Genomic DNA, 18,002 nt, shown 5'->3' with positions numbered 1-18,002 from the left:
TCACTCATCAACATAAAAACAAAGATCTGTTTATACAGTCTAGGCCTGCTGCTCCAGTTTTATGCTGTTATAATTCACTTGAGTGGATTTAAACTAGGAAAACATAGCACAGTATGTATATAGAACTGTTGATTAAAGAAAACATCCAGAAACAACACTATGAGGACAACAAAATCAAGCACTAAAGCATGAGGGAATGTCACAATCAAGCGGTGCTTCATGAACATGAACGTGGAGCTCCTGCATGCATGCATTCTACTGCAGCCTTTAATCATCGGTCATCTATTATATTTTCCACACAGAAACTCTGTCTCCTTCCAGTGGACAGAAAGGATGGTGCCAACTTTATTAAACCAAATACCTCCATTTCTCAGAGCAAATGACAATGATCTCTCAGGAAAGGACCACAAGGCCTGCTGATTAAAGCACTATACACAAGCTAGGTATTGCTAATGTCTTAAGATAAAGCTAGATGACAGAGAAAACAATCAGAAAGACTTTATGGAGAATCCATTAATGACTGATAGAAGCAGCTAAAGCTAGTGCAGGAAAATACAGAATTTTAGCCATATTCTGGATTTTGTGTGTAACAGCCACAAGTTATGCCCATAACCCCCTTGCTTAGCTGATATAAAACTATTAAGATGTTACTATCATGCTATTTGACATCTGTCACATGGAAGTCACATAAAAAACACTTGGTGTATTAAAATAACTTAGGGGGGGAAAAAAGGGATTCTGCAGGTGACAGGAGCTCCTCTGGAAACAGCATTGCTGTGTTCCCTTCAGTGAAGCTGGATTTCAAGGGTAGTGATTTTTGATAGTTGGCCTTTATAGCACTGGCTATAGGCAGACAAGGATTTTTTGATCAATCAATTCTAACACACCTTCTTAGTAGCAGCAATAGAAACGGTAGTTCCAGTGACGTTAGCTATAATTTTAACATCATATATATATATTGGCATATATATTTTGGCTTTTAGGACAGTGGGACATTCTTTAACAACTACAGCCTGCTAGGGAGGGATGGGATCCGCCTGTATAGAAGACACAAGGGAATTTTTGGCAGCAGGCTGGCCAACTTGGTGAGGCGAGCTTTAAACTGAAAAAGTGAAGGAAGAGGTGAATTAATCACCAAAAACACTGAAAAAGCAGAGGTTCTCAACTCTTTCTTCACTTCTGTCTTTACCAGCACTGTTGGGTCCCAAGCCTTGGGAATAAAAGTCCAGGTTGATGCAAACACAGACCCACTGTCAGTAAAGGGAGGTGGTATGTGAACTATAATAGGAGTTTAACCCCTGCAAATCGATGGGCCCTGACATTATCCACTTGAGGGTGTTAAGAGAGCTTGGCCGGTCATTGTGAGACCGCTCTCCATAATCTTTGAGAAGTCATGGAGAATGGGGGATGCCCCAGAAGACTGGAAGAAAGCTAACGACACCCCCATCTTAAAGAAGGGCTTAAAGGAGGATCCAGGAAATTACAGGCCCATCATTCTTACTTCAGTCCCTGGGAAAGTTATGGAACGAACCCTCTGGGGGCTGTCACAAATCAAATGAAGCACATGATTGGGAAAAGCCAGCATGGATTCACCAAGGGCAAATTGAGCTTGGCAAACCTGATTGCCTTCTATGACAAAGTAGCCTGCTCGGTTGATGAGGGGCGAGCAGTGGACATTTTCTTTCTGGATTTCTCCAAGGCTTTCAATACAGTTTCCCGTCGCCTCCTCCTAGAGAATTTGATGCATTACAGTCTAAGACAAGTAGTCTGCACAGTGGGTGAGGAACTGGCTGACAGGCCACACCTAGAGGGTGGTGGTGAATAGCTCCTTTTCAAACTGGCAACCTGTCACAAGTGGGGTCCCCCAGGGATCTATACTAGGCCCAATGCTGTTTAATATCTTCATAAGTGATCTGGATAATAGGATCAAGCGTACCCTGATGAATTTTGCTGATGATACCAAACTGGGTGGGGAAGTGGACACTTTGGAAGGGAGAACCACCCCGCAGGAAGACCTGAATAGACTTGAAGAGTGGGCTAACAAGAACCTTATGAAGTTCAACAAGGACAAGTGTAAGGTCTTGCACCTGGGAAAATATAATCCAGGAGTGCAGCACAGGCTGGGATCTACTCGGCTGGGGAGCAGCTCTGTGGAAAGAGACCTTGGGGGTCTGGTGGACAACAAGCGAAATATGAGTGAACAGTGTGCTGCTGTGGCAAAGCAAGCCAACAGGATGCTGAGTTACATCAACAAGGGCATCACCAGCAGAGATATAGAAGTTATTATCCCACTCTCCTCAGCACTTGTCAGGCCACACCTGGAATACTGTGTTCAGTTTTGGTCCCTGCTATGCAACAGAGACGTGGACAGGCTAGAGAAGGTCCAGAGAAGGGCCACAAAGATATCAAAGGACTGGGAAGGCTGCCATATGAGGAAAGGCTGAGAGAACTGGGTTTGATCAGCCTTGAGAAAAGAAGGCTTAGGGGAGACCTTATCACCATGTTCCAGTATTTAAAGGGTGGCTACGAAGATGGAGTCTCCCTTTTTTCAAGGAGTCACATGGAAAAGATGCGGGGTAGTGGGCGCAAGTTAATCCTGGGGAGATTCTGATTGGACAGAAGAGTAAAATTTTTCACAGTGAGAACAATCAGCCATTGGAATAATCTTCCCAGGGAAGTGGTAGATTTCCCATCAACGGACACTTTTAAGATTCAGCTGAACAGGGTGCTGAGACTGGGCTTTTGTCAGCCTGGTATTCTATGATTCTATGATATAAGTACACATTCTTATATTCAGAAGACACTCATTCTTGTACTGTTGCAAATGTGACAACTGAAGTGACAGTTAAACTGTGAGATGAAAACTTTTTGTGGAGGGCTTTCAGAGACCAATTGAGAACTGCTGTGCTTGAAAGTAGCAAGAAGAAAGTAATTGCCAAGGGATGATTCTTTCTTCCAGAACTGACTCAAGTAAGACATCAACTTTGTCATCACTTTCAGATCTTTTAACAAGCTCTCTTAGTACAGACACTCTCCTAATATGTTTGGAGCAGTGATTCCCTGACCACCTTCTCTGTACTGAGTTTTCAAGTACCCACTTATCAGCAAGGTAATAGTCAGAAGCCATCTGCTAAAAATGCGTAAGAGGATGTAAATTACGGGAGGTACAGTGTTGGCATAGGCATTGTGAGAACTCAATTTTACTTTTAGTTTTGGCATGGCCTTTCAGGATAACTTTGTCAACATTTTCTCCAGATGAAAATCTTTGAAGGGCTACAGCTTACATCTCTCTGTAAAATAACCTCCCTCTTTTCCTTCTCTGACATATGTTTTGTTTTTTGGTTTTTTATGGCAGAGGTGGTTTCATAGTTTTTTGGGAGTACTATTACAAGTAGTGTTACTAAGGGGCCCTTGTCTATTATGTCTTGTCCTCAACGTATACCCACATTTCTTGAGCTGTCTCTGCTGTCTCCATGTCTTGGGATAGATTCTACAAGTGGATGGGTACAGCACAGTACAGTGTTTGCAGCTGCCGCATCAAAAAGTCTTTGTGGGTGTGTATGTTGGGGCTGTTGGAGTACAGCTTCTCAGAGCTGTTATCCTTTCTCTTTCAAGGCTGAAAGAAATACATGGCCAGACTCTGGGCTGTGGAAGATCCTAGAAATTTAGTGCAGCATGTTACAGAGAATAAAATCAATAATTCACAGTCAGTCTGAAACATTAAGTTAATGAGCATTAGGGAGTCTGTACTGGACAGAATGCTGCAAAACTATTAACCTGAAATACTTCTGGAGAACTTTATGTTCAGCGCAATGTCTGCACTGATCTATATTTTGTCTTGAAGGAATGAGTGGAATTATTAGCTTTGTCTGCCTCTCAAGCCTTTTTTGGCCCACTGGAAAAGAGTGCTTGTTTTTTATATTCTAATCAATAAATGCACAAACTCCCCATTTCCTTAGGTGCCTATTCATGATCTTACTTCGTGCATACAAAGGTCATCTCTGGGCACCTGGAAATTAATTGTACTGATGGGAAAACACATTCCACTTTCTCACATTTGAAAAGCATTTTTAAAATGCTGACATTGTTAGTCAACTAAATATTCCATTTTATGAGGAAGGCTGTTGGGAAAATTTCCAGTGCTGGTAAGAGCCTTGTTTTCATGGATTTAGTAAGAAAGAAACATCAAAGTATTGGCTGTATTGTTTCACTTTTATTGCAGTTTTGGGGAATAGTTAAAGCCATGGTGCTAGACTTAGTGCAGCGCCCAATAACCCTGGATACAGACGATGCAGAAAGGGAAGCAGTGAATGGAAGAACATCAAGATAACAGTTACGGTGTCCTGAAACTAGAGCCACTTCAGTGCTAAACCCAGAAGGGATACTGATCTCTTTCTTGATTGGGAACAATATCCAGGAGATGTTATACATGGCAGGGGCCACGAGAATCATAGAATCATAGCTCATAGAATGGTTACAGTTAGAAGGGACCTTAAATATCATTTAGTTCCAATGCCTCTGCCATGGGCAGGGACACCTCCCACTAGACCAGGTTGCTCAAAGCCCCATCCAACCTGGCCTTGAACACTTCCAGGGATGGGGCACCTACAACTTCTCTGGGCAACCTGTTCCTGTGCCTCACCACCCTCACAGTCAAGAATTTCTTCCTAATACCTAATCTAAATCTAACTCTTTTAGTTTAAAGCCATTACCCCTTGTTCTATCACTGCAATCCCTGATAAAGAGTCCCTCCCCACCTTTCCTGGAGGCCCTCTTTAAGTACTGGAAGGTCGCTATAAGGCATCCCCAGAGCCTTCTCTTCTCCAGGCTGAACAACCCCGACTCTCACAGCCTGTCTTCATAGGAGAGGTGCTCCAGCCCTCTGATCATCTTTGTGGCCCTCCTTTGCACCTTCTCCAACAGGTCCATGTGCTTCTTATGTTGGCAGCTTCAAAGCTGGATGACAGTACTCCAGGTGGGGTCTCACCAGAGTGGAGTAGAGGGGCAGAATCACCTCCCTTGACCTGCTGGCCATGCTGTTTTTGATGCAGCCCAGGATGCTGTTGGCTTTCTGGGCTGCCAGGGCAGATTGTCAGCTCATGTTGAGTTTCTCATCCACAAGCACCCCCAAGTCCTTCTCCTCAGGGCTGCTTTCAATCCATTCTCCACTCAATCTGTATTTGGGTTTGGGATTTCCCCGACCAGATGCAGGACCTTGCACTTGGCCTGGTTGAACTTCATGAGGTTTGCACAGGCCCACCTCTCAAGCCTGTGTAGGTACCCCTGGATGGCATCCTTTACCTCCAGTGTGTGGACCATGCGGGATACACAAGGGATACAAAGAGGATACACTATCTTTATATCTGTGCTCATTGTATCAGCACTTTTCCTTACTGCGTGCCTGAGACAGACCTGAAGTGGATGGTGTGGCACCAGAGCTGGAAGAGCAACTGTGGGAAGTTGAACTACTGGGGCTCCATTGGGCTCTTCATGAAATGGCTTAAGAGGAAGTTAGTGGCTAAATCCATCAGTGATATTTGGCACGGCTCTAAGACAGACCGGCCATAGAGGCCAAAAGTAACCTAGAATTGCAATAGTTTTAACTAGTTGTCTAATAAGCGAAAAAGCTGATACCAGGAAGCTGGAGACACCTACAAATGTTTCAGTCAGAGAGACTAGAAGAAGAAATGTGATCAGAAGAAATTCCCATCAGACCCTGGGGATAGAATTATGGCGCTTGACATTAAATCACCCAGCAATTAGGTATCTAATCCAATTTAGTTGTCTAGGCTTTCTCCTCTGTTGGTGGTGGGAGTGATGAACTGAGGTCAATTTATCCTTTCCAACAGAATGGTATCCGAGATAACTGGCCAGAATTGCCCTTAGGAGGGGCCTCTGCCTTTCTCAACTGATCTCAGAGAGAATCTAGGGAAGCATTTTAGGCTATGCATCTACCTTTCAGATAGTGACAATTAGATGTTAGGATCTGTTCTACAGGGGAATGTAGTTGCTGCCTTGATTTTTAGGCACAGAGTTTTCAGGACAGCAATTCACAGCGTCAAGTGAGTTCTTTACTCAGGAAATGGTGAAAAGTTAAAAACATGGCAATACAAGTAAGAAAAAACAGTGTGCTGAGCAAGAGCTGCCTAAGTCAAATGAACAGAAATGATCAAAAGAAAGAAGCAGCTACAGTTCCACCACTGACACGATTACGTGAGAACAGCAGAAATCTCATGGTTTTAGCTACATGATCGGTCCCTTTTGGCAACTGGGGTTACTGCTATTGTTTTCTTTAGAAAGAAAAAAAAAAAGAAGATGGACAAAGGCAAGAACAGTGCTTTGTTTTCTATCACAGCACAAGGAGTGGAACATAGGCTCAGAAAGGAGAAGCCCCACAGGTTCAGGGGGTTTGAGCCTACTTCTCTCCCAAGGTAGCACTCTCACCCCCAAGGATCTAGCTGTGCTGTGGAAACTGCAATTCTGAGAAAAGCCATGCAAGACTGGCAAGGCCAGAGAGTAAGCAAATAGGACCTGGGGTTTTGTTTTAATTTTTTTCCTTGCTTGTTTTTGTCTTGCTTCTGAACACAGGCACCCAGATTATTGCTGTTTCAGAACAGGGGCCTCAAGTTTTTCTAGATTTCAGCCCTCATTTCCACACTCAGTAAAATTTTGAAGGATGCTCTCAGGCTTCCTTGGATTGCCAGGACTGCAACTCCATTCCTAAAGGTCTAAAGTGGCTGCCAGATTTTTAGAAGAAATGAACAAATTTACAGCCTCTGGGGAATTGGGTGGAAAACCCGAGTTGTTCCACTCCTCTTAAAAATCATACTCCTGTTTATCTTGATGCCTAAATATGGATTTATATGTTTCACTTCAGGCTATGCGCTTGAAAGCTCTGGCTTTAAAAAACGCTTTAAAAATGCTTTGTTTGGTGGTTTAGGGTCACCAACTGTCATCTGGCCTTCTGATAATGTGTAACTTCCCCCTTGATGGCTGACAAGCAGCAGAGCACCAGCGCAGCCAAAGCACAGGCAGCCCAGGAGGCGGCTGGGGAAGGTCATTTGCAGGGCCTGGTGAGGTTGTAGGGCAACTCAGGAGGGAGAAAGGACAATCTGCATGTTCTGCAATGTGGGAGAGGAATAACCTGATTTGGATTAAATAATCCCTGTTACTTTTATTTATGAAACACCTTTGTAAAGGCAACGAGACTCCTGAGGCACAGTAATGCTTACTAGCAGCTGCAAACCTTCAGCTGGGCACTGGAGGCAATCATCCTCCATACAATTTGCTTTTTTTATTGGGAAGCCTGTTCCTGCCTGTGTGCACCAGTCAAGTGAGGAGAATGAGGCTCAGTCCCAGAGGCTGGCCAGGATAGGAGCGTAGCAAGACCCTCCACTGCTGCGTAGGCACCAATAGCTGTGCAAAGAGGGGTACAGTCTGTCAGCTCAGAGTAGCAGTGCCAAAGAATCAGTCTGAATGAGCACTGGCTGGAAAAGAGCTAGGCCACCTGGAACCAGATAAAAAATTTGCCCATGCTTTACTTCAATAATTTTGCATCCACTCACCTTGCAGAAATTCATGATGGCTGCATATGGGATACCATCTCTCGTTTGCCCTGAACACAGAGCATGTTACCGTTCTCTAGATCATGTTTTGGCAATAACTGCTTTTAACATTTTAAAGTAATGTCTTTTTTTTTTCTCTCAGTGAAACGTGCTGTGCTGGTAGTCTTTAGGACTGAAGCCCTTTATTGAACACAGAGCACTTGCTGGGATGACACAGCCAGAAGTGACACTCTCCCCTCCCATTTTATATTGCACAAAATGAAGAGGCTGCTGTATTAATGTAGACTGTATCCAATTACAAATAAAAATACTATGTTCCCACCACTAAAGCTGCTCCTGGAACCCCTCAGGGTTCCCTTATTTTTATGACCTGTCTGTAAGCAGTTACTTTAACCCTTTGATGATATTTATAAACTGATATACAGTACTATAAAAGATAGCCTTCCTTTACAATTCTGGATGATTGCCCATGGGCTTGCAGTCCCTCCCTCACTAGCCATCCTACTATTCCTCTTTAAATATGATATTCATTACACAAAGCTTACCATTCAGAGCATGTTTGGATATTATTCACTGGAAATCACACATACCTTCCCTACCAATTCCTGTCTGGGCTTCTTGATGGGACAGCCACATTACACTGAGCAAAGACTCAGCAAAATTTTTCAAGCTTCAGGAAGAACTGGGTTGGTGCAAGAGCTCAGGAATGTCAGAGGCAGCTGGTATACTATCATACACAAACCCAGAGAGTGCAATCCTGACCTGATAAACCTTTCGGCTTTATGGGTATTTCATCTTCTTGTATCACTTCCTGCAAACTGTGGCTGGTCTGCCTAGCAGGGATTTCCCTAGAAGATCCAGCTTCTGAAATTCTCACTGACTACAGTTACATGGGATTTGCAGCACCTTCAAAGTCAAAGCATGAGTTCGGGCAAAATATCTCAGCCAAAGTCTCAACTTACGGAGCTTCTGGGCTTTAGTTACATTGTGGTATTCTTCTGAACAGCTATCACTTCACTCCCGGGTTCTACAAATATGAACTTGTTCCTAAAACAGTCCCTCTTGGGGCTTCAGCTCTAAATATCCTGTAATTCTGAGCAATCATACTTGGAGTACCGGACCTGGCCTAGCTATAAACTTTACCAGCTTCCTGGAGCATTTCTAGTGACATCAACTGTATCTTTATCATCCAGAGTCAGATTACAATAGCATCATATATCCTGTGGGATTCATTACTAAAGCCACAGCTCTCTTCCATTTTCCATATTCTTTCCAAACAGAATATTTTCTGGAGGGAGACAAGATGTCTTGAACACAAAACCCCAGCTTGGAACCAGCAAGGACAAACTCCTTAGGTACCATGGACTGGGGTGGTGGATCAGCATTTCTCTTGAATAAATTGGGGGAGAGGAAGGATGATAGGTAAGGAGTTTGAGCCTTTTACTTGACCCAGAGCAGAGCTTTTCAATATGAAGACCAGACACCTTATTTGGCATCTAGGTAAGATTATCTGTTTCCAGAGGACAAGAGATGTTCAAGCCACAGGCTACAGCTTTAGTGAACAATGAACCAACTTGCGGGACCATTACATTGCCAAATTCTCAAATACTCCCTTGTGGAGCCCGGTTCATGAAACAGGTCATTCAGCTGTATTTTAATGAAGTTCTGCCTAGACTTCCTGGCCTAGTGATATAACATTGCTTAAGCTCTCACAGCACTGGTTAGAAAGAAAAAAAACCCAGACTGGACTATGTTATCATCTGTAATACTATAACACACATTTTTCTTTTTTGGCAGTTTCAACAGCATTTGAAATCTTGCTGTAAAGTCCAAGGAAATCAGAATATGAGACTTTTGTTGAGAAGTTTTCTTCTGATATATATGTTTCTCAAAAAAGTGCTGACTTAGAGCTCAGAGAATTGAGAAAATTGAAAATTACACAGTGTAAAGACACCGAGAATTGCTTTTTTGCTTTGGAGACCTGGGCAGGTTCAGGGAAATGTCATTGTAATAATGCAATAACTTTGCCGATGAAGGCCTACTGGTAATTGTTGATCTGTACTTCATCAGTGGTTTAAGAGCACCAATCCCCCCAGGCCTAACTTCTGAGTTGGAAATAACGTAACTACTTTTTTTTTTTTGTAAGCAATTTTGTGTCATAGAGGCCAGGCAACATCTTCTGCATCTTTGTTGTTATTTTGTTCCAGTGAGTTAAGTTTGGACATTGAGCAATCAAATTGCCAGTGCTCATGAACTGTAATTTTCAGTTTTCTAAAGAAGATACATGAAATGGAAATTGGCAAACTTGTGATTCCACTTCAGGGTGTCTGGTGAAAATATTTTGGATTGGTAACATATCTGAGAGAAGACTGGAGAATTGGCCAGACGTCCGGTATGTAACATGCCAGAAAAGCCAGAGCAGCATCCACTCACAATTCAAATGTTTTAAGGTTTTAGAGAAGTTTAATTAGAAGAATATTCACTCTTTATGAAGTATGGCTTATAGAACAGGTTTATATAGGAAAGCTGAAATTATCCGTTAATTGACAGCTCTGTCCTGGGGATTTTTTTCCCCCTTCAACATAAACATTTGTCTTGAGCATTTTTTTAAAATTACAGTAGACTAGAAGGTTGCCAAATATTTAGTGGTTTTGTGAAGTTGTTTGGTATTCATGTCTACTACAGTTCTACAGAAAACAGTTCTAAGAGCCATTTCTTTCACTGTACAGCAATCTAGAGAGGGGTGCAGGATAACAAACTTTAAAGATGTGATAAAGAAAAATATGATTTGATCTTCCTTTAAAAAAAGGAAGCCTTTGCAGAGGCTGGATTCATGTCCTGCCAATATTTATTACAGTGTTTATCATTAGGACAGTGATTTTGCACATGTTCAGTCAGTTCCAAAAGACAATGCTGTAATGTCTTCGGCTCTCAGGCTTCCCGCCTTCCTGAGAGTAGATTGGCGGCTGGCGGAAGCTCTCCCTTTCCCCACCCTTGTTTACATCCCCACTGGTCCACCGCAGAACCGGGACAGCAGAACACCAGAGCTCCAGCTCTCTTTGCTTCCACTCCAGACAAATCCCACACAGAGCAAAGGTCAGGCCGTGTCCGGCCTTTGAGGAGTGTGGGCAAGGGGTCAGGGTGCAAGAGACCCGTCCTGCATTTTGCCCTGTGGTTTAATCAGGTGTAAACATTGATAAACACAGGTTGCCCGCTTCTCACTCGGGCAATGTAGAGGTTAGTTAGGCAGTCTCCAACCCAGAGCTGCACTGACCCACCTTCTCTTTTAACCAAACTCGTGACTTGATCCACCTTATTCAGACCTCTAACTCTCTGTCTTTGCTCTGCAACTTCCGAACTGGTCAGAGCTGTAGTCTTAAGGCTAGTCACAGCTAGCGGCCAGCTACCACTACATTTAAAACAGCACCTAATGCCAAGGTCACATTCCTCATCAGCTACCATCTGTTGCTGGCTGGGCAGGACAGGGTATGCTGCACTGCCACACCTGCACACTGTGGAACTCTGAGAAACAGCATTTCCTGCTGTCCTGTGTAAAGAACTGTGATGGCTCTTTACTACCTTTTTATTTTATTTTGTTTTTTTAAGTCCCAGGAAGGTGCATAGCCACGGGCTCAACTGGTAGGCTCTGGTACAATAATTTATACCACTTGAGTATGAGAGTTAAAATTGGAAGCATCGAGGACAGAACTGTATTTATTTTAAACTGTAACTGGGCTCTCAAATTAGCTATTCTGTAATCCCAGTTCAGTGTCAGGAATGCCTGCCTGGGAAATCCTGCAGACCATCTGAGGACAGCTTTCAGTAACCACATGTTGCGCAGAAGAGAGTTTGCTTGGAAAACCTGGAGAAAAGTCCCGATAGACAGTGATCTCTCAGGAAGAAGTGACAACCCATAGGAAGTGATACAATTAATTACTGTCAGTGCAGTTTTGAATTCCCTGAGGGGCTCAAAGGAAGGTTTCTGTTATGCTACTGTGAATCATCTCACAGGAAACTCTTTATGAAGAGTCTTAGAGACTTATGGTCACAAATGAACAAACGTTTCTTGCTACCTGCATTTCAAAAATCACATGCTAAGTTTTTATGTATGTTCACTATAAACAGTCATATGGAAAACACCCATAAGCCTTTTGTGGCAGGAATGAAGTGGGAACAGGCTTAATTTATTTTTCTCAAGTAGTCATGATATGCAAAACCAACTTTTCTATTTGCAGGCCTGGCCTTTTTTCTCACAGACTGTTTGGAAGGAATATGAAGAGAGGCCAGATTGCAGGACAGACAGCAACATTTCCTCCACTGTATCTACTGTGAAGAGGCAAAGTATCAGCTTCTTGCTAAAGAATCACTACTAACTAAAGAATCACTAGTTCACGTTCAGTTCTTAAGCATTTATCCTTAATTAGCATTAGACGACTAATCCTAGAAAACTAATTAGTATTAGACAATTAATCCTTAATTAATTAGACAACAACCCGTACATTCAGTGTCTTTGACATTTGGTGTTCACGCGGGGCAGAAGAAAGCCAACACTGACTTCTCTCAGTGCCAGACAGCTGCTTGCTCTGCTTCCTCTGTGTCTGACTTCAGCTTTTGATACACCCTCATTCAGTTCTGCTGTGTCCTCTCCTCCTGCTCTGCCCTCCCACCTCATTGCAAGAGCTGACATGATACATGGACTTCCAGCTTGGCTTGCAGAATTTAAGGGGTCAGTCAAAACCATCTGAGACCTCTGTGTTCAGTTCCCATCCTCTACTAAAGAGCTACCATGCTACCACATACACACAGATTAATAATTTAAACAACATAATTTTCCATTTGTTAGGTAGTTAGGTTATTTATTTATTTCTCTCACCAGCATAAGATTGCTGGGCTTTTTGGTCCAGCTAGCTCCCTACCCCACTGTGGTTCCAACCATATGTAGCTGCCTTTCTGAAAATCCATTTCTGCTTTGGGATCTCAGCAACTTGGTTCCACAGTAAAGATACAGCATAAAACTACTGGTGGATTAACTGCATCCTAGCTAGACCACAACTAAAGGGTTTTCGTTAATGCCTAAACATGTTTTGTCATTAGCTGACTACTTGCCAGTGCTTTAAATATATTTTGTGCTATTCCCTTCCAAGCACCTAAAGCATGGTGCAACTCTTTATACCTGGTGCATAACTATGCGTTATGTGAGAGATGATTCTTGAAGACGCACAGCCAAACTTAGATTCAGAAATCCTAACACCCTCTTGAGCTTTACTTCCATCCACAAACAAAAAAAATATTTGCTGTCTGTCAGATGCCCTTATTTGAGAGAACTTGTATCGGTATTTATGTTGGTGCAGTTCCATGTCCTTTACTAGGAATAGGATCAGATATGCAGCAAGCTTCCCCACTGGAGATGTTCCAATATCTGGAGTAATACACAATAACTACTATAAATGTCAGCAGTGATACTAGCTGTATCACATACACAGGCTAAAAAGAGTAGAAAGAGTAAAATTCAGTAATTCTAAGTCTCTATACCCCAACCATTGCAGTTCTGCTAAAACAGGCTATTAAATTAAAATATGTAGGGGAATTAAAAGGAATAATTGGCACCACCATGAACACATGTAAGGCCAAGAGAGTAATCTAATATGGATACAATCAGATTATTGTAAAATATATTTAATTTAGGGATTGATGACAGGCATATTCCTAAGAGCTTTCACCTAAGGAACAATGAAACTTTATTTTGAATTCATAAGGACTTGCAAGACTTTGGAATACAAGCCCCTTTGCTATATCTCAAGATTTCTCATTTTTCATACAGTAAATCAGGTCTCTTTTACTTCCTACCTGGTGCTGAGCATTTTCTTCTCTTACTGAAGATAGTGGAAATTCAGGATATTCTTCAAGTCCAAGGTGCTTTCAGCACCTCTCAGGGGCAGCATCTCTGTCAACACAAACACAGTCTTAGGTTATACTTTAGAAAACATATTCTGGGAGATGTTTGATCAGAAAACTTCTATGTGTGCCTAAAGTTAGAACTAGATGCAACAGGATTCTTTTAATTACCTATGAATTTCGATCCTTTATGTCCATTAACATTTTAATACTTAAGCATCTCCCTAGTCATGCTACAGTCTGACACAAATCAGAGAGAAATGCAATATTTTCTTCCCCATAAACTCTATTCCAGGGTTCATCTTAAAGTTGTGAGTGTGTTCATCTCTTCTTGAATTCAACAAGAGAGTAGGACCAGCATGAATTAGAGCATTCTGTCTACTGTTGCACTTATTTCAGGATCTGGAACTTCCATATTATACATAAAGTTTTAAGCAACCACCTTCTTCTGTCAGCGCTCTTTAAAATACCTGCAGATGTAGGCTACTTCCCAGAAAAGACACTGACATTTACAAGTGAGTCCTTGTATATGCATTTGCAGTTGTGCCAAGAAAACTCCCATCCTTGCACTTCTGAAAGTGTTTCATGTATTACTGAGACTGCTAATGACTATACAAAGAGAGATGTACATTAGATTTTTCACTCTTTCTAAACATAGGCAACATTCTTCCTTTTAATTTACCTTTTCCCTTACGTACTGTTAATGCAATTTCCTTCCCTCTCTGCATAACATTGGTGACGGTAAATCGGTTTCCTAGACCATGTGAAATGGAGGGGTAATCACTGTCATTCTGAATTCTTTCAGCATTATTTCATGTTTTCAGAAAACCAGAATTACAAGAAATACAGTGGGATGGTTTTTGACAATTGAATAATATGCTAACACACAAAAAGGAGGTATTAATATCTTCAGTCATAATCATTACTAGCATTGGGCAACTGGATAAATTTCAGAACCTGAATTCTCAGAGTTTTTTGTTAACAGTTCTAAATTACATATACATGATGAGGGGAGTTAGATCTCAAGTTAGCTAGCTGATTCTAGATTTATCAAGACTGGATTTTGGCAGCTGTGTTCTGTTCTTAACAAAATCTCAGCTGTTATATTTTGGTTTTGCTATGACAAAATTAAAAAGCCAATCACAGGACATTTATCCTATAAGAAAGAGAAACATTGTACTCTTTCCAAGTCCTTCCTCAAATAAAACATTAACTATTTCCTTTTAAAAATATTTTTCCATACTTCTAAGACAATGTCAGACATTAAATATGCATGCTACATGTACATCACTAATAGAATTGTAGGTGCTCACACATAAAGATAAACCTAAATGCCATCAACTTAAATGCAGATGTGAGTGATTAATAAATCCTCTTATTGCTCAAGTGCACAGAAAATAAACCACTATTCAGCAAGGTTGCAATTGCAACAGCCTTTTGAAAAATGTGTCTCCTCAGTTTAACTTTGGCTAGATGTTATTCCTGCACTGTATTATTTGCTATTCAAATTCCAGAGTTTGTTCCATCTTCTCATCCAGCCTGAATGCTTCCTCACCCCAGGTTCTGTATTTTCAGAAGTATAATGTCTGCTATACAGAGAACCTGAAGTAACATATCTGCCAACGTAGCTGTTTCTGTATAAATATCCTAAGGACTCCTTAGTTACTGAGATTTTTGTAATCAGCATAATGTTCAGTCTGCCAGGAATTACAAGACAGTTTCTCTTAGATAAATCTACAAGAGCTTTCTCTTATTGGCTTGCACATGCAAGCTTTGCTGTTCTGAGGCGCTGTAAGGCTCTGGATAACTGACATGCAAAGGCACCTGATGGAGTTATCACTGCAGTCTGTCCCCACGGTTATATAGAGCGATCGGTATATTTTTTCCAAGTAAGAAATTAAAGAAAACATTTACCAGAAAGGGGAAAAATAACACAAATTACATCCTATCATTTCAGGTAGCTATAACCGCAACTTCCAATTCATTTGTAACAAGATTCTTCCAAACATAACAGAGATGCAGAATGCCCTTGCTGATCCAACAGAAAGAAGGGAGTTAGGAAGGGCAGGCTGCCTGCAGCTTCAGCTGGAGTAGCCATGCTGGGGCCTTCTGTGTGTGCCTTTATAGCAAAGGATCTGCACGTGTGTGCTGGCTCCCAGTCAGGAGGTGTGAACAGAAGGGGAGCTCACCTTGTGCTCAGCAGTCCTAGCTGAGCTCTTCTCAAATACACCATATTCCTTTTAAAACAATTTTTTTAAGGGAGAGACAGGGTTTTTTGATATATATTTTTTCCCCCATATCACAAGGCATTGCTCTTATGTATGAAGATTGGAAGTTATCAGGCATGTCTTGGCAAGGACTTTTTATAAGGGCTCCATGCACTTTATATTTCATGCTAACTCTCCCATGCAACTGTCAGCCCTATGGTTAGTTAGTCCAGTGCTAAGAAAAAATAATTGCAACAATGGCAGTACTTCCAGGCTTGCTATTTCTGGGTATTGCAAAGAGTTGTCTCTCCCATCCACTCTGTCAGGGAACGGGAACAGTTCTTTCTTTCTACCCTTATAATCTTACACAACAGGAGGTGATGGCTGCACTGCACTTGTCTACACCTTACAATAAGAGGGCTGACACTTAAAGTGCCTGAGACTAGTGTGCTGCTGCACCTGCCTTCTGCATAGTTTTGAAGAGGGAGTCCTTATAGACTTCACTTCTGTCTATAGGACAGAAGAATTTGTAGCATATTGGCTAAGAAAAGGATGAAAACCCAAGCAGTTTCATAACGTTAGTATTGAGCTTTTTGGCTGAACGTTTCAAGTTTGTGTGCTTAAAATATACATAAATAAGGGAAGTTACTGATGTGTTTGGGTACGCTTGTTTCAGTATCCTTATAGAGATGAAGTTTGCTGAATTAGCAAAAATGTAAATGTTTTGGCCCTCCTAAGGACAACATTAAGGACACAAAGCTGTCCATTTCAGTAGGTTAAAACAGAAATCTGCTTGCACCACAGCTTCAAAATCTTCACAGTAGCAAAACAGTTTCCATCCAAAATTTAATGAAATTAGAAGGCGAGTGTTCATGTGAACACCAGGGAAATAACAGCTATTTGGCAACAGTCATCTTGGCTATTACTCCTCTAGATCATGCCTTAGTTTCCACTCACTTTCCTTTACCCACCTTAATCAATCGCTATCCAACAAATTATCTCAGATGACCATCTCAAACTAATTTTTTGATCATTACAAAAAAAAATCATACTTGAGATGAGATTTGTTCCTTCTGATTCAGGGATTGAAATCTGGGCTTGAAAATTTGGTATATAGTTGACCCCAGCAAGGAACAAGTCAGGTCCTGCACTGATGGGAACAATCCTGGTCACTTGGGAATTGAATGTATGAGACAGAAGTGCCCTTTTATCTCATTACTTTATTTTCCTTAGACAGAGTAGAAAAGCACTAAATGAGAGAGGTTAGGGCATAAATACAGATTCCACAAGGCAAAAACAGAAAACAAAGTTGATAAGAAAAAACCATAATAAGTGAATGGAAGTGATGAAAAGTGACTACAGACCAGAAAGAAAGAGAACAGAAAGAAAGAACGGATGAAACGAATAACTTGGAAAGGATCTAAATGTTATGGAAAACAAATCAATGAAATAAAAAGAGGAAAAATATGTAAAAAATGAGATGCCCCTGAGAAGCGCAGGCTGGGGCAAGGAAAGCTATCAACAGGGAGCTAGTCAGAAGTAAGTAACAAAGATCAGAAAACCAAGCATGTATTTGAATTGGCACCAACAAAAGAAAATGACTACAAATATGGCAAAAATATGTAATGCCCTGTAAAATACCAGCTTTATGTGTATAACAGACTGGCTGGTATTAAAATGTTTTTCTAGTTCCAGGCTTCACTTGACATTAAAAATTCTTGGAAAGGTAGGCTACAGCTTTGCTTTTTCTACTCCAGGCTTTTTCCAAACATGCCAGGAAGTACATGCTGCTTTTTCTGAGCGATCTCATGTAGGTGCCTCACTTTGACCAGCCCATTAAGCGTGCTTCTTCCATACCAACCTAGACTATAGAAAAGTTACATAATCCTAGATGAGCTGTCTGACCAAACACAGAATGTACCAGCCTGGTACAACTGCTCCAGTAAATTACAGCATTTGTGAATACATGATGATGAGTTTTCCATATGTACCATGATCAAAATAGGAACCATGACCTAAAGAATACTCTCCTTGTGGGAGCTCTTTGCTATTTCTATGTAGTCAAAAGTATTTTAAGACCCCTTTGTGATTCAATTTCCTATTAAATATGCAATACTTAGCACTTACATTTTATCCTTAAAAAACCCTAAGTGTAAGAGTGACCCCCTTGAAAGTATGCTTCACATTTAACAGACAAGAACACAGGTGAAGAAACCAGCATGCAACTGAAGTTAGTGAGAGGGCTCAGTGTCAGGGTCAAGGGCAAATATCAGAGTTCACTTCAACCTTCACCAAAATACACTGACTTGGGTTTTTTATGTGTGTTCCAGTTATC

Source organism: Numenius arquata, chromosome 1 (assembly GCF_964106895.1).
Source record: "Numenius arquata chromosome 1, bNumArq3.hap1.1, whole genome shotgun sequence".
NCBI lineage: Eukaryota > Metazoa > Chordata > Aves > Charadriiformes > Scolopacidae > Numenius > Numenius arquata.
This window is presented reverse-complemented; position numbering follows the sequence as displayed.